The sequence below is a fragment of the Giraffa tippelskirchi genome, chromosome X (assembly GCF_054371585.1).
Source record: "Giraffa tippelskirchi isolate mGirTip1 chromosome X, T2T-mGirTip1v1.2.pri, whole genome shotgun sequence".
Lineage (NCBI taxonomy): Eukaryota > Metazoa > Chordata > Mammalia > Artiodactyla > Giraffidae > Giraffa > Giraffa tippelskirchi.
This window is the reverse complement of record NC_137289.1, coordinates 39,298,700-39,317,309: the sequence shown is the minus strand read 5'-3', so window position 1 is coordinate 39,317,309 and position 18,610 is coordinate 39,298,700.

The window sequence follows — 18,610 nt, the reverse complement described above, 5'->3', positions numbered from 1 at the left end:
AGGCTAAGGAGGTTATAAAGATTTTAATCCATAGAATTATCCCCAGGTTTGGGCTGCCACGGAGCCTTCAGAGTGACAACGGCTCCGCCTTTAAAGCTGCCGTAACTCAGGGGGTGTCTAAAGCTCTAGGAATAGAATATCACTTACACTGTTCCTGGAGACCCCAATCCTCAAGAAAGGTTGAAAAAGCTAATGACATTATCAAAAGACACCTGCGTCAATTAACTCAAGAGACTCAGGACAATTGGATTAAAGTCCTACCCATAGCTTTAATGAGGGCTCGAACTGCCCCCAAAAAGGAGGGACTGTCCCCCTTTAAATGTATTTATAGAAGGCGTTTCTTACGCACAGACATTGTTATAGACCCTGAAGCCTTGGAATTAACTAATTATGTAACTCGGCTCTCAGCTTTTCAACAGGCATTAACAGAACTCCGGGAGAGGACTCCTGACCCAGCCTCTGAGTCAAGCAAGCCTCTATTTGAGCCAGGAACTGAGGTCCTCATACAAACTTTGGGTCTGGTGGCCAATCCCTTGAGCCCCTCTGGGAAGGTCCTTGCCAAGTTATTCTTTCTTCTCCCACAGCTGTCAAAGTGCCAGGAATTGATTCGTGGGTACATCACACTCGAGTTAAGAGGTGGCACCCTGACCAGAACTAAGTGGCTTCATTTTATGTCTTGACTTTCTATGCTCTGACTTTGTACCTTTCAGATGGGCCTGATCATCTATGTGAGCCTACTTCTGCTGACTCCAAAGGTCCTGAGTCTGCCGTTTGATCCTCAAGATAATGCCTTCCTGTCCTGGGCTCACTCCTACGCTGCCTTTCATAATCGGTCTAACTGCTGGGTCTGCGGAGCACTCCCCTCTTCATCAGTGGAAGGCTTCCCGTGGTGGACATCTCCACTTCAAGGAAAAGACTTTCTCCAAGTCTGCGAATACCTTCGACAACAATCCTATGTGACGCCTCTTCTTAAACTAATGACATCTAACAACCCTAAAATGGACTGGTGCAACACTTTGTACCTTAACTATGGACATAACGTGACTTTTAATTTTGATTATACATTGTCTCGGTTTAATGACTCTTTTGCCACACATAAGGCAAATAGGTCTAGATCTAATGGCTTTTTACCTGATGTTTATCAAATATGGGATGAGGTTATATGGCTAACTCCTGAAAAAGGACGTCTAATATCTACTGCCCCTATATGCTGGGAACAAATACAGCCATCCCCGGAAGTTAGTCAACAACTTAATTATAATGATTGGAAACACTTGGGACTTTTGCCTCGGGAAATATGCAATGTAATCATTCCCGTGTTTTCCAACCCCAATTCAGGTCCTCCCTTTGTCTGGCCAGGCACTGATTGGGACTGGATATCTCAGTCACGCTGGCTTGCTCCAAACGGGACTTATTGGATATGTGGCTCTTACCTATGGGCATGGCTTCCCCCTGGTTGGACAGGGAGATGCACCCTAGGTCTCGCCTTTACTCACGGCTCTATCTTTTCAGAGCTTCCAAAAAAACCTGCTAATTTACCCCACCTTAAAACTCGGTGGGCAAGGTCTATATTTCACTGGTATGATTATTTGGCTGCAATGTTTGTTCCCTCTTTGGGAACTACAGACGTTATGCTACGAGTAGGTGCTTTGACTAATTTTACTCAACAGGCATTGCAAGATTCTCAAAAAGCTATTTCAGCTCTTAATGCTGAACAAGCACAAATTAGAAAGGTGGTTTTACAAAACAGATTGGCTTTAGATATTCGGAGAGCTGCGCAACGAAGAACTTGTGCCATTATTCATACCCAGTGCTGTACATATATACCTGATACGAGCACCAACGTTACTCATTTTGCTAAACACATGAACAAGATGATTGGGGCTATGGATACTCCTGGAGCCTCGATTGCCTCACTTTGGGAGACGTTAACTAGTTCCCCATGGGGGAAAACTAGTTTAATTACAATAATTCTGGTGATTTTGTTTTTGCTGTTTACTCCCTGCATCCGTAACTGTGTAACTGGATTTGTTTCTAGGTGCATGAGAGCTTTTAAGTTACAGATGGTGATGGTGGCTCAAATGCCTGCTACTGCTGCAGCTTCCTCCAACTACTATTTGGGGCCCCTGGATCAGACACCCTCAATATGAGAGTTAGGAGAATATGTTGCCTCAATAATTTAGGGACAACGCCCCTTGTCAGCTTGGAAGCAGTTATGGAACAAAAACGACGTCCCTTTTCCCTAGGCAACATAATTCTCCTAAAAGAAAAGGGGGGAATGAGAGAGGGCAACAGGCAGGAAGGCCAGGGGTCTCCAAACGGAGGAAATAGGCTGCAAGTGTCAGGCATTTTATCTCTCTTAAGCGGCAGGAAAAAACAAACTAGCGATATTTTCCCCCTTCTCTATACAAATTTAAAAGAGGTTTCTCTTAAAATACTGTGTTGTCTCATGCATCGAACATGGAATGGTGTTCTGTTTCACATATGATAATATACATGTTTCAATGCTATTCTCCCAGAATGTCCCACCCTCAGGGCTGGGGCAATGGGATGACCCAGAGGGATGGGATGGGGAGGGAGGTGGGAGGGGGGTCCAGGAAGGGGAACACATGTAAACTCATGGCTGATTCATGTCAATGGATGGCAAAAACTGCTACAATATTGTCAAGTAATTAGACCCCAACTAAAATAAATAAATGTATTAAAAAAAAAAATACTGTGTTGCCATGACACCTGGTTTCACCTGAAGTTAACTATTCTCAAACTTTGAGTTAACCAATGCATTTTTCTTAAGGAAATGTTTGTCTTAAGCTATGTTAATGTACTCTGCATTTACCCCAAATGCTGTCTTCCGCCTAATGGCTCAGAACCTACCTGGCAAACCAGCATGTTAAACTCAGAATGGCACCAGACCCCTCATCCATAGGATGTATTTTCGAATAATCTGGTCACTGGACATTCCGAGTCATAAAACGATTGACTTGAATTTTGCAGAAAGGCAGATCATGCAAATAGTTTCATTTACATAGATTAGGGGAACAATGTCTGAGTATAAGACATTTCTTCCTTACATTAACAAACTGCTAGTGACTATATAACATCCAGCTGAAGGCTAGCAGGGGGGTGCTCTTCCTGCCCCCTTCTGATGCCTATGTCAGAAGCTTTCTCTATCTCCTTTATACTTTAATAAAACTTGATCACACCAAAGCTCTGAGCGATCCAGCCTCGTCTCTGGCCCAGGATTGAATTCTTCTCCTCCAGAGGCCAAGAATCCCGGCCGTTTTTCTGTGGCTCAGCAACAACCTTTCACTAGCAAGTAAGGTTCTTAAAGAAAAAATCATCACTGGGCTCCACATGTCACCCACACCAGGAAACTGAAAGAATCTTTGTCATTAAACACTTCAACAGGCAAAACCAAACCGTTACCAATATCTTTGGGCACATGGTGGTCAGGATGCAGGGGAGATCCAGGGATTTCTTAGAGATGAGCCCAGGGTCCTGTACAGACAGACAGAAAGTGCCCTGATTCCATCATCCAAGGCTTCCAGCAGGAGGCAGCCACACTGGAAGCCTTCTAGAAAAGGATCTTCTTTATCAGAATAAACATTGTTCAAATTGAAAGCATATTGGTTATTATTTGCCAACCTAAAATATTCTTAAAAGCCTGACCCCAGATCTTTGCAGTTCCCACTGGTTCCTTTGTGTTCAGATTGTCAGGGTGGAAACATTCCGTCATTTCAAATTAGTTTCTTCTAATTCTGTTATTGGCTATTATATGAAGGAAAGGTCACACTTGAAAAAATACATAAGAAAATTCCTGCAAAAAGATTGAGTCAAGGAGCCCATAAGCTGCATGAACTCTGCCTTCTAACAGTTTCAATTTCAAAGACTGACGGCAGAAGAAGAAGGGGACGACGGAGGGCGAGATGGTTGGATGGCATCACCGACCCAACGGACATGAGTTTGAGCCAACTCTGGGAGATGGTGAAGGACAGGGAAGCCCAGCGTGCTGAAATCTATGGGGTCGCAAAGAGTTGGACACGACTGAGTGACTGAACAGCAACAAGCAGCTTCAATTTTCTGCCTGGAGAAATCGGATAAAATAGGCATCCTGATTTTTTCACTTCTCTGTTCAAACTCTGCTACAATGAAATTGATATTCATATCAACATGTAAGGATTTCTGAGTTTTGAGATGTCACACCAAGGTAAGAGGTGCTGGTGAAAATAGAACGCTACTGGTAGGCAAAACATTCTTAAAGCTTTGTTTCAAATTGGATTTAAATACAACACTACATGGTTACATGAAGTCTGAACCGAGAGTCTAAATACAGCAGGCAGTATGTAAAAGCAAATTTGACATCCCGTATGTGGGAGTAAAAGCTACCGGTTTTCGCAGTAGTCATATACGGATGTGAGAGTAGGACCACAAAGAAGGCAGAGCACCGAAGAACTGATGCTTTCAAACTGTGGTGCTAGAGAAGACTCTTGAGAGTCCCTTGGACTGCAAGGAGATCAAACCAGTCAATCCTAAAGGAAATCAGTCCTGAATATTCATAGGAAGGACTGATGCTGAAACCAAAGCTCCAATCCTTCGGCCACCTGATGTGAAGAGCCGACCCACTGGAAAAGACTGATACTGGGAAAGATTGAAGGCAAATGGAGAAGGGGACGACAGAGGGAGAGATGGTTGGATGGCATCACCAATTCAGTGGACAGCAGTTTGAGCAATCTCCAGGAGATGGTGAAGGACAGGGATTCCTGGCGTGCTGCAGTCCATGGGGTCACAAAGAGTCAGACACAACTCAGCAACTGAACAGCAACAACCACGGGAGAGTAAATGTTTCTTGTCAGATCTGCAGCTGGTATGCACAAATTGGTTGACAGCACTCTCCAACATAGATTGTCTCCAAGTCTGATTAAGTGTGTCACAAGGGCATGAATCAAAGTGATGTATTCGTTCCAGGATGGAATAGAATGTTACTTGGAACAGTCTGTAAAACGTACACCGAGTCTGTAATCCACTCAAGATTTCAAAGAATAAAACATTTACCTGAAATTTAAAGCCTCTTGGAAAGTTGTGTTCTATCTATGAAAACATTTCATAGATTTCTTTTCATAATCATTTTTCACAGTGATATAACACTTTCACTCCTCAGTTGCTGATGTTATTACCAAGATAAACTTGTCCTCATGGGTGTGGGAGATAAAGTTGACCCATTGTGATTGTTCTCTGGTCAAATGACTCTCGCAATTTCTAATTATGTTCTACATCCACAATATTTCTTGTTATACCCATCAAAGTCTACTTCTCAGATCTTCATGTACACCAAATAATAGATACCTGGTGAGTTCAGATTATATTAAACACTCTTTCCACAGCTCTTCCCATGTCGATTGAATCAGAACAAGGTGAAGCAGGGAGAAGAGTTGAAATTTTCAATGATTTCTAAGGCCTCTAAAAAAAACATTAGACAGAAACCCTAGCCTTTACTGGTCTATACGAAAGAATCACAATGTGCCTGTTTCATGAAATTGCAACAACTGACTAACTAGAGTTGCAACAAGTTGGAGTTATGCTTGGAATGATTTGAGTTGAAACAGTTTGGATGTGGCCATGTGAGGATATATATAGGATGATACATACTTAAGGAGGTATCAACAAGTATGAATCCATAAATTGATAAGGTATACTTTGTAAACAAAGATGAAACATTGAATTTGTTTTCACTATCTGACCCTTCCAGAATTTGCCATCATCTACTGACTCCCCTGGGGACTTGGTTTATTGCCACCAGATTAAAACTAGTTACATGAATCGTGGTTAGCTTTGTTCTCTTTGTTTGAAATTGTTTATGTTTCTCTCTCCTAGTATACTCTTATAAAGGCCACGATCTTTATCACTTATTTTGTCGATAAGGTTGTCTCTTGCATTTTCCACTGTGTAACCATCTTCCATGTATACAGATATTGATATGTCTATGTATATAGATATTTATGTTTCTATGTATCTAGGTATTTATGTATCTATATATCTATGCATATAGACATTTATATATCTATGTACCTAGACATTTATATCACTATCAATCTGGACGTTTATGTATCTATGTACCTAGACATTTATAATTAAGTACACTTATGTATACACAAATAGATGTTTTACCAGTGTAACAGGGCCTGATAAAAAGGGAACGCTCCTACAAAAAGAGTCAGACATGACTTGGCGACTGAACAACAACAACAAAATAGAAAATACATTCCGTTCACCTGCCACCAACAACACATAGTATGTCAGTGCCACCACAGTATAAAATAAAGGTTCGTTTAAAAAAAGAATGCTCAGGGGGACTTCCCTGCAGTTCAGTGGTTAAGATTCTATGCTGCCAATGCAGAGGGCGAAGGTTCGATCCTTGGGCAGGGAAATAAAGATCCCACGAGCCGCGTGGCATGGCCAATAAATACATAAAATTATTAAAATAAATACATAAGAATGTTCAGGAAGAACACACAAGCTTTGGGGTGTTTCTTCAGGTACATTCCATATTAAATTACAGTCCTGAGTTAAAACTCGAAAGTTTTCATTGCCAAGGTTATCACAACTGGGCATGAAAGAATCCTGCCGCCTTGTGGCCATTCCCTGAAATAGCAACCTTAAGAGTTTTGCTTATGAGTACCTCTTTGTTGTTCAGTCCCCAAGTCGTGACCCACACTCTGTGACCCCATGGACTGCAGCACGCCAGGCCTCCCTGTCCCTCATGATCTCCCGGAGTTTGCTCAAACTCACGTCCATTGAGTCGGTGGTGCCATCCACACAATCTCATCCTCTGTCGCTCCCTTCTCCTCTTCCCTTTACGACCCCTCACCCCATGGTGGATTTGGGGCTGACCTCGCACCTCACCCCATGGGGGAGCTGGGGCTGACCCCACATCACCCAGTGGTGGAGCTGGGGCTGACCCCACTACTAACCCCACAGTGGAGCTTGAGCTGACCCCACACCTGACCCCACGGTAGAGCTCGGGCTGACACCACACCTCACCCAACGGTTGAGCTGGTACTGATCCGACACCTGACCCCATGGGGCGGCTGGTTCTAACCCCACACCTCACCACACGGAGGAGCTAGGGCTGACACCACACGTCTCACCACGGATGAGCTGAGGCTCACCTCACACCTCACCTGTCGGTGGAGCTGGGCCCAACCCCACACCTCAAGCCAAGTGGATCTGGGGCTGATTCAACACACCATCCGACGGTGGACCTGGGGCTGACCCAACACCTCATATCATGGTGCAGCTGGGGCTGACCCCACACCTCACCCCTGGTGGGGCTGACCCAACACCTCACCCCACGGTGGATTTGGGGCTGACACCACACCTCATCCCACGGAAGAGTTGCAGACTGACCCCACACCTCACCCCATGGTGGAGCATGGGCTGACCCCACACCTCACCCCATTGTGGAATTGTGGCTGACACCACACCTAACCGCACGGTGGGGGCTTACCCACAACCTTAGCCCACAGTAGGGCTTACCCCACACCTCACACCATGGTGGACCTGGGGCTGATCCCATACCTCACCCCACGGAGGAGATGAGGCAGGAACCCACACCTCACCCAATGATGGAGTTGGAGCTGAATACACACCTCACCAATGGAGGGGTTGGGAAATGACCCCACATCTCACCCCATGGAGCAGTTGGGGGCTGTCCCCACACCTCACCCCATGATGAAGTTGGGACTGATCCAAAACCTCACCCCACGGAGGAGTTGGGGACTGAACCCACACCTCACCCCATGGTGGAGCTGGTGCTGACCTCACACCTCACCCCCAGTGGGGCTGACCCAACATCTCATCCCATGGTGCATTCGGGGCTGACACCACACCTCACTGCACGTGGAGTTGGGTGGACCCCTCACCTGACCCCAAGTGGATTTCCGCCTGATTTACACCTCACCCCACTTTGGGTTGGGGGCTGACCCCACACCTCACCCCAAATGGAATTGCTGGCTGTGGGTTGGGGCTGATCCCATAGCTCACACCACGGTGGAAATGGGCCTGACCCCACACTTTATCCCACGTGTGTTAGGGCTGACGACATACCTCAACCAACTGTGGAGCTTTGGCTGAACCCACAACTCACCCCAAGTGGAGTTGGATCTGACCCCACACCTCACCTCAAGGTGGACCTTGCGGTGATCCCACACCTCATCCCATGTAGAGTTGCACTAACCCCACACAACAACCCACGTGGAGTTGGCGGTTGATCCCACACCTCAGCCCACGGTGGACCTGGGTCTGATACCACATTTCAACCCAGGTGGAGATGGGGCTGACTCCGCAGCTCAACCCACATGGAGTTTTGGCTAATCCCACTCCTCTCCCCACGTGGAGCTGGGGGCTGAGCACACACCCCACCCCACAGAGGAGTTGGTCTGACCCCACACCTCACCACGTGGCGGGGTTGGGAGCTGACCCCACACCTCACCCAATGGTGGAGCTGGTGCTGACCCCACACCTCACCCCCAGTGGGGCTGACCCAAACATCACCCCACGGTGGATTTGGGGCTGACAACACACCTCATCCCATGGAAGAGTTGGGGACTGACCCCACACCTCAACCCACGGAGGACTTGTGAGTAGACCCCAGACCTCAGCCCACGGTGGAGCTGGGGCTGACCACACAACTCACTCCACAGTGGAGATAGGGCTGACCTCACACCTCACCCCACGGTAGAGATGGGCCTTACCCCACACCACACCCTACAGTGGAGTCGTGGATGACCACACACCTCACCCCATGGTGGACCTGGGGCTGACCCAACACCTCATCCCACGGTGGAATTAGGGCTGACACCACACCTCACCACTCGGAGGAGTTGGGGGCACACCCCACAACTCACACAATGGAGGAGTTTGGGGTAGACCCCAGACCTCACCCCTCTGTGGACCTGGGGCTGACCACACACCTCACCCCACAGTGGAGATGGATCTTACTCCATACCACACCCTACGGTGGCGTTTTGGCTGACCACACATCTCACCAGATGGTGGAGCAGGGGCTGACGGCACAACTCACCCCATGGTGGAGCTGGTGCTCACCACACAACTCACCCCATGTGGAGTTGAGACTGACCCCACACCTCACCACACATAAAGTTGGTGCTGACCCCACACCTCACCCCTCGTGGGGTTGTGTGAACCGACACCTCACCCCACGTGGAGCTGGAGCTGACCTCAATCTCACCCCATGGTGGAGTTAGGGGCTGACCCCAGACTTCACCCCACAGAACAGTTGGGCTGACGCCACACCTCACCCCATGGTGGAGCTGGGGCTGAACCCATACCTCACCCCACGTGGAGTTGGGGCTGATCCCACAGCTCACACCACAATGGAAATGGGCCTGACCCCACCCCTCATCCCACACGTGTTAGGGCTGACGACATACCTCACCCTACTGTGGAGCAAGCACTGACCCACAACTCACCCCAGGTGGAGTTGGATCTGACCCCACATCTCACCTCAAGGTGGACCTGGGGCTGATCCCACATCTCGCCCCACTGTGGAGCTGGGGCTGAACCCACTTCTCACCCCAAGTGGAGCTGGGGGTGAAGCCACTCCAAACCCCATGGTGCAGCTGGGGCTGACCTCAAACAACACCCCATGTGTAGTTGGGGGCTGACCCCTCACCTCACCCCATGGAGGAGTTGGGGGCTGACCCACACCTAAACCCTTGGTGGAGCTGGCAGTGACCCACACCTCACCTCCCTGGATTTCGGGGCTGAGGCCACACCTCACCCTCTGTGTTGAGCTGACCCCACACCTCCACTCAGTTCCACCTAGAGATGATCCTCTACATCCCTCAGGTAGAAAAATGGATGAACTTCACAATTACGTCTCAGAGAGCCTGAGTCTGAGCCTACATCTCACCTCAAGTGTAACAGTGCTTGTTCCCACACTTGAGCTCCTTGGCAGCTAGGAGTCATCCTACAACGCATCAGTGTTGGGTGGAGCTGAAGAAGATCCCAGGGTGGATCACACACATCACTTCGGTTTACACTGGAGTTTTTACCTGTCACCTCAGGTTAACATGCAGTTGACCTCCCACCTCACCTTGTGCAGAACTGCAATTGATCCCACCCCAGTCACCGCAGGACGTCTGTCTCAGCAGCTGACTGACAGGACATCCAAATGGGCTCATCCCTTATCATTGTTGTTCAGTCACTGAGTCATGTCTGACTCTCTGCGACCCCATGGACTGCAGCACACCAGCCTTCCCTGTCCCTTCACTATCTCTCGGAGTTTGCTAAAAACTCACGTCCATTCAGTCGGTGAGGCCATCCAACCATCTCTTCCTCTACCCCTTATCATTTGCTGGTTTAAGTGACAAATGAGGGGAGACTGACATTTTGTTACCGTGCCTGCCTCCCGAGACAGGCCTGGAGGTACCTGAGCAACACAGCTTTTATTTAAGGTGAGTCTGAAGGCAAAGCATGGGGGACGAGGGGCGAGGGCGGGGGTCCAGTGCTGGCGTGCAGGCTCCGCCTCTGCTCCCCATGCCTCCGTCTATGATTCTGTTCAGCCAGAAGGAGCCCCGCGAGCTATGTGAAGAGAAACAGCTGCTCCTCCTTGTCCTTGTCCATCAGCTCGTGCTTGGACTGCTCCTTGGTCTTCAGGGCAGGTGGCTGAGACTGGCACACTAGCCTCTTGCCCCGCTGAGGGGAGAGGACGCCGTGAGCCTGCACCCTGGCCTCAAGGTGGGTACTGAACCCTAACCCTAACAGCAAACCCTAACCCAACCCCTAACCCCTAACCCTAACCCTTTCTAGGACCTTGACACCACCTCTGACGGCTTCGTGGCGTCTTTCCTCTCTAGGAACGGACGCCACCTCTCACTGATCCCAGACGTCTTTCCTCTCTAGGACTGGACGCCGCCTCTCACTGATCCCTGACGTTGTCCTCTCTAGGACAGGACGCCGCCTCTAACTGATCAGAGACCTCATTCCTCTCTAGGACTGGACGCCGCCTCTCACTGATCCCAGACGTCTTTCCTCTCTAGGACTGGACGCCGCCTCTCACTGATCCCTGACGTTGTCCTCTGTAGGACCTGACGCCGCCTCTCACTGATCCCAGAGGTCGTCCTCTCTAGGACCGGACTCCGCCTCTCAGAGCTCCATGATATCTTTCCTCTCTAGGACATGATGCCGCCTCTCACTGGTCCCTCACGTCTTCCTCTCTAGGACCTGACGCCGCCTCTTACTCATCCCTGACGTATTCCTCTCTAGGACATGATGCCGCTTCTCACTGATCCCAGACGTCTTTCCTCTCTAGGACCAGACGCCGCCTCTCACTGATCCCAGACGTCTTTCCTCTCTAGGACTGGACGCCGCCTCTCACTGATCCGTGACGTCATCCTCTCTAGGAGCGGACGCCGCCTCTCACTGATCCCAGACGTCTTTCCTCTCTAGGACCTGTCGCCGCCTCTCACTGATCCGTGACGTCTTTCCTCTCTAGGACCTGTCGCTGCCTCTTACTGATCTGAGGTCGTCCCCTCTAGGACCGGACACTGCCTCTCATGGCTCCTTGACGACTTTCCGTGATATCTTTTGTCTCTAGGACCTGTTGCAGCCTGTCAGTCATCCCTAACGTCTTCCTCTCTAGGCGGTGACGCAGCCTCTCACTTATCCCTCCGGTCTTCCTCTCTAGGAAGTGACGTTGCCTCTCACTGATCCCTGACGTCGTCCTCTCTAGGATTGGACGCCGCCTCTCACTGATCCCAGACGTCTTTCCTCTCTAGGACTGGACGCCGCCTCTCACTGATCCCAGACGTCTTTCCTCTCTAGGACTGGACGCCGCCTCTCACTGATCCCAGACGTCTTTCCTCTCTAGGACTGGACGCCGCCTCTCACTGATCCGTGACGTCATCCTCTCTAGGACTGGACGCCGCCTCTCACTGATCCCACACGTCTTTCCTCTCTAGGAGCGGACGCCCCCTCTCACTGATCCCAGACGTCTTTCCTCTCTAGGACTGGACGCCGCCTCTCACTTATCCCAGACGTCTTTCCTCTCTAGGACTGGACGCCACCTCTCACTGATCCGTGACGTCATCCTCTCTAGGACCGGACGCCGCCTCTCACTGATCCCAGACGTCTCTCCTCTCTAGGACTGGACGCCGCCTCTCACTGATCCCTGAGGTCGTCCTCTCTAGGAACGGACGCCTCCTCTCACTGATCCCTGACGTCGTCCTCTCTAGGATGTGACACTGGCTCTCACGGCTCCGTGATGCTTTTCCTCTCTAGTACCCGTGCCCACCTTTCAATGATCCCTGACGTCGATCCTCTCTAAAACGTGACACCGCCTCTGACATATCCGTGATATCTTTCCTCTCTAGGACCGGACGCCGCCTCTCACAGCTCCGTGATATCTTTCCTCTCTAGGACCTGACGCCGCCTCTCACTGATACCTGAGGTCGTCGTCTCTAGGACCTGACGCCACCTCTCACTGGTCCCTGACGTCTTCCTCTCTAGGACGTGGGGCCGCCTCTCACTGATCGCTGTCGTATTGCTCTCTAGGACCTGAGGCCGCCTCTTACTCATCCCTGACGTATTCCTCTCTAGGACATGACGCCGCTTCTCACTGATCCCTGAGGTCGTCCTCTCTAGGACGGGACGCTGCCTCTCACTGATCCCAGACGTCTTTCCTCTCTAGGACTGGACGCCGCCTCTCACTGATCCCTGACATCGTCCTCTCTAGGACGTGACGCCACCTCTCATTGATCCCAGACGTCTTTCCTATCTAGGATGTGACAGCACCTCTCACGACTCCAGTCTTTCCTCTCCAGGCCGGGTCGCCGCCTCTTATGGCTCCGTAGCGTATTTCCTCCCTAGGACCGGACACCGCCTCTCACTGATTCCTGACGTCTTTCCTCTCTAGGAAGTCGTGCCGCTTCTCACTGATCCCTGACGTCTTTCCTCTCCAGTATTGGACACCGCCTCTGACGGCTCTGTGACGTCTTTCCGTGACGTCTCTCCTGTCTAGGACCTGTCGCCGCCTCTCACTGGTCCTTGAGGTCTTCCTCTCTAGGACTTGAGGCCGCCTCTCACTGATCCCTGACATCGTTCCTTTCTAGAACGTGACACCGCCTCTCACATCTCCGTGTTATCTTTCCTCTCTAGGACCTGACGCCGCCTCTCACTGATCCCAGAGGTCGTCCTCTCTAGGACCGGACTCCGCCTCTCAGAGCTCCATGAAATCTTTCCTCTCTAGGACATGATGCCGCCTCTCAGTGGTCCCTCACGTCTTCCTCTCTAGGACCTGACGCCGCCTCTCACTGATCCCTGAGGTATTCCTCTCTAGGACCTGAGGCCACCTCTCACTGATCCCTGACATCGTTCCTCTCTAGAACGTGACACCGCCTCTCACATCTCCGTGCTATCTTTCCTCTCTAGGACATGACGCCGCCTCTCACTGATCCAGGAGGTCGTCCTCTCTAGGACCGGACGCCGCCTATCACTGATCCCAGATGTCTTTCCTCTCTAGGACCGAACGCCGCATCTCACTGATCCCTGACGTATTCCTCTCTAGGACATGACGCCCCCTCTCACTGATCCCTGAGGTCGTCCTCTCTAGGACGGGACGCCGCCTCTCACTGATCCCTGACGTATTCCTCTCTAGGACATGACGCCCCCTCTCACTGATCCCTGAGGTCGTCCTCTCTAGGACGGGACGCCGCCTCTCACTGATCCCTGACGTCGTCCTCTCTAGGATGTGACACCGCCTCTCACTGCTCCAGTCTTTCCTCTCCAGGACGGGACACCGCCTCTTATGGCTCCGTAGCGTGTTTCCTCCCTAGGACCGGATGCCGCCTCTCACTGATTCCTGACGTCTTTCCTCTCTAGGAAGTGATGCCGCCTCTCAGTGATCCCTGACGTCGTTCCTCTCTAAAACGTGACGCCGCATCTCACAGCTCCGTGATATCTTTCCTTTCTAGGCCCTGATGCCGCCTCTCACTGATCCCTGAGGTCGTCCTCTCTAGGACCGGACGCCACCTCTCACTGATCCCAGACGTCTGTCCTCTCTAGGACTGGACGTCGTCCTCTCTAGGACGTGACGCCACCTCTCACTGATCCCAGACGTCTTTCCTATCTAGGATGTGACAGCACCTCTCACGACTCCAGTCTTTCCTCTCCAGGCCAGGTCGCCGCCTCTTATGGCTCCGTAGCGTGTTTCCTCTCTAGGACTGGACGCCGCCTTTCACTGATCCCTGATGTCCAAAGAGTGGGACACGACTGAATGACTGAACTGAACTGAAAATCTAACAGCACTCGTATATTCGTATGTGAAATAATAGAGTATTGCATATGTAGACCAAGGAAACCTGCATCCAAATGTCTTTGCGTGAAGTATAAAATATACCAAATTTCAGGTAAGATAATCTGTACCTCGATTTTCATTTTTGAAATGTACAAAGTTTCTATTTCATGAGTGAAAATTTGCATCGTGCTTTCATATTTGAGCTATGGACAACATACTTCATGTCAGAAGATGTTAATAGAGATTTTCATATAGAAAATATATAAAATTCCGTATTTCAAGCAGGAAAATGTATGCTCAAGTTTTCCTATGTAAGATATACACAATTCCATATTCATGTAGGAAAAAGTGTGCACAGACATCCAGATGCGTAACATTCCATAAGCCATGTATCACGACCAAAAATATACAACTAGATTTTCAAAAGGGAAATGCAGATTTCGTATTTCATGTAGAAAACTCTGCACCCATATTTTCATCTGTGAAACATAGAAAAGTACATATTTCATGCAGGAAAATCATCCTTCAGGTGTACATATGTATGAAGCGGGGCATCCAAAGCCAGTGATCTGGAAGAACCCAGAGGAATAATGTGGGGAGGGATGTGGGGTGGGCTTAAGGATGTGTTGGACACATGTGTACCTATGGCTCACTAAGGTTGATGTATGGCAAAAACCGTCACAATGTTTGTATAGTAATCATCCTCCAGTTAAAATAAAGAAATCAACTTAACTTACTAACAAAATCAGAAAGAAAAGCACAAGGAACTCTAGTCAGTGCTCTGGAGACACAAATGGGAAGACAATCCAACACGGAGGGATCTATGTTAGCATATAATTGATTCACACTGATGTGCAGGAGAAACTAATACACCAAAGTAAAGTAACTATACTCAAATAAAAATTGATTTAAAAATATTACAATGCAACTAGACCTCCAGCAGTGAATAAATAAATGGTTCCCCCATTTGCAATGTATATGTCTTTAGGGGCATTCCGCTAAGTAAAATATTTCAGTTAGAGGAAGACAAAAACTTGATCATCACATGATATTGTTAGTTAAAATACCTGAGTTATAGAAACAGAGAGTTGAATGTGGTTATCAAGGGCTAGTGGAAATGGACCATGATGGCCCAAGATACCAACTTTAGTCATACGTTGAATAATCTCACCAAAGAAGATGCTGTAAGAGGGCAGGAGGAATATGGAGCTGCACACTTAGCTCATGTCCATTAGTGAAGTTCGAAATCCAGCTCCACCAGAGTCAGCCTCTCAGAAGAGTTTAGTTAAAGATATATTGCAGGCTTTGCCCAGGGCCCTCCAGGTCCTCTGGCCTCGTGCCGGGTAGCAAGCCAGGGCACCTGGGGACAGGCTAAAGGCTGTGTCTTGCAGTGGCCCAGAGCCGCTTGCTAGAGCCACTCACTGGCCTGGCTCCAGGTTCAGAGCAATAGCCAAGCGCTCCCATCCCCACCTCCATGACTGAACGGTTGTGGCTTCTGCATGAGTCAGTCTACCGAACCCAGCCCCTGCCCGCTGAGGAGACTGAGGGTCAGCTGCATGCTGGACACCTGGCTCCCTCATTGAAGATGGCTGGGCAAAGTATGGGGACCTTGGTAAGAGGAGGGCACAGAGAACTGAGAGCTGCCTCTTCAGCTGGGACTGGCTTCCTGTGGGAGGATCAAGACTGGGTGCTGGATGAATGCTCCCAGTCAGGATAACCAGCATGCCCAGGGCCCCCCCCCCACTCCTAAACAGGACCTTGGAGTGTGAAAGTCACGCTTGGAAGCTTTTCTTTCAGCATAGGGAATCATATTTGTTTCGATAGAGGCTTACATGAACACTGTTACCTCACCGTGACCTTATTTCACTAGCAGAGGATCTGACAGGGATACGTTTGCAACGGTTAATCACACCCCTCCCTCACCTCTCCCAGAAGTGTATTTGGCTGAAAACCCTTGGGGAGTTCAGGATTTTTAAAGCCATATGCCATCCTTTCATGGCCCTGCAATAAAACTCTCTCTGCTTTAAGCTCCAATGTTCTGATATTGCTTGGCCTAACTATACTGGGTACGTTGGTATTCATTAACAGTAGCACCTAAAGTCCTATTTCTGAAGAGGGTAACTATCTGAGAGAATACCTCACTCCCAAACCACATTCAGTCATTAAATTATGTGCAATTGATCATTCTTCCAAACACTGATGGCTACAACAAATTACCAGGTGAATTTAGGACAAAAGAACGGTGACAAATGTTGTCATCAGGTCTTCTTTGAGGAATACATGTTACTTTGTAACCTTTGTAATGACTGTGCTTTAATAGGATCATTTCAGTCACTCAGTCGTGTCTAATTTTTTGCGACCCATGCACGCCAGGCTTTCCTGTCCTTCTCCATCTCCTGGAGCCTGTTGAAAGATATGCCCATTGAGTCAGTAATGCCAATCCAACTTTAAATCAGTATTGAAAGTAAGCAAAACGTACATTTGACTCATGATAACATATTAAATAGAAAAATATTCATCAGGCACAGTACCAGACATATGAAAACATGTGTCTTTAGATTTCTCTTCTCTTGAAAATCAAAAGCATATGAAAAGGTTGATTAAAATATCTTCCCCCCAAAGAGAACTAGCACATTCTATTTGCTGACACGAAACCAAGGCTGTGGATAACTGAACTATAACAAAGCTCTAAGTTGAGCTAGTTAAAACTGAACATTAGATTTTCTGTAAATCTATGTTCTATTGAGGTGCTTTCTAATTTATCTTCTCTGTATAGACTACATGCAAGAACATTTGGACTTTCATAAATACAAAATACACTGAGAGAAAATTAATTCGGCTATTCAATAGCAAACAGTTTAGTTACTGTTCTTTTTGAAGTCTATTTTCTTCAATAACTATACCAACATATTTTATGGCTGTTCTCTCTTTCAAAGATTATATCAATGGGTTCGTTTGAATCTCAATGGAGAAGAGGCACAGACTGTTAAAAACTGGAATAATGAGCAATAGTTTTTCAAACACTATGAAGAACACACATAATACAGTGAAGACTCATATAAAATACACATATGCTTGTAGTGAAACTTCATGATAAATGTAAAACTGCAACTGCAACTGGTACGCATACCGATTTGGTTAACATCTCGAAAGGATAGAAGAGAATCAAAACAAACCAAAGAAAAAGGGGAGAAGTTCATCCTGAACTTCAAGTTTTGTGTGGAAACGCTGAAGAATAGTGGACAAAGCAATACTCAGGAAAAGAAAATGTGCTCAGTGTTGTTCGATTAAAAATATTTTTTTCTAATATGCATGATTTCAACTTACGGGTCCTTCATGAAAAAGTTATTAGAGGACTAATGAAGGAAAGTAATCACTGATGGCATAAACAGAAGCAGAAGTTTTGCTGAGCAGAAGATCTATTTAAACCTCAGAAAACCAGTGAAGTTGGTCAGTCGTGTCTGACTCTTTGTGATCCCATGGACTGTAACCTACCAGGCTCCTCCATCCATGGAATTTTCCAGGCAAGACTACTGGAGTGGGCTGCCATTCCCTTCTCCAGGGGATCTTCCCAACCCAGGGATCGAACCCAGATCTCTCGCATTACAGGCAGATGCTTTACCGTCTGAGCTACCAGGGAGGCCCCAAATGTAGGCGATGTCAGGAGTGAGATTAAACCTCAGGTTAAAGAAAAAACACCCGAAGAATTTATGGTAATAAAACACAATGGAAATATGGAAATAAGATAACTTTTTAGAGTAGACTGGTGAAACTAGAACACTGAGATACAACGACAGACTTATTGGAATGGTCAGATACAAAAATCTGACAAACCATTTGCCGGCAAAGATGAGGGACAACAGGAACTCTCATTCGTTGTTAGTGGGAATGCCATTTGGAAGCAATTTCTTACAGAGCTAAACATTGTCAGACCGCATGATCTAACCATTGTGCTCCTAGATAGTTCAGCAAACGATTTGATAGCCACTGCCCACACAAAAACATGCACATGAATTTTATAACAGCTTAATTCATGCTATCTCTCTCCCTGTCTCTCTCTCTCACACACACACACACACACAAACACAAATTGGAAGCAACCAAAGTGTGCTTTAATAGACGACTTGATAAACTACTGTAGTACATCAACATAAGAAAATATTATTGAAGAATAAAACAAAGTGAGCTATCAAATCACAAAAAGAAATGGATGAAACCTGAATGAATGTTATAAAGTAAAATAAGCTAGCCTGGAAAAGATCACACACTGCATGCTGCCTATTATATGACATTCTG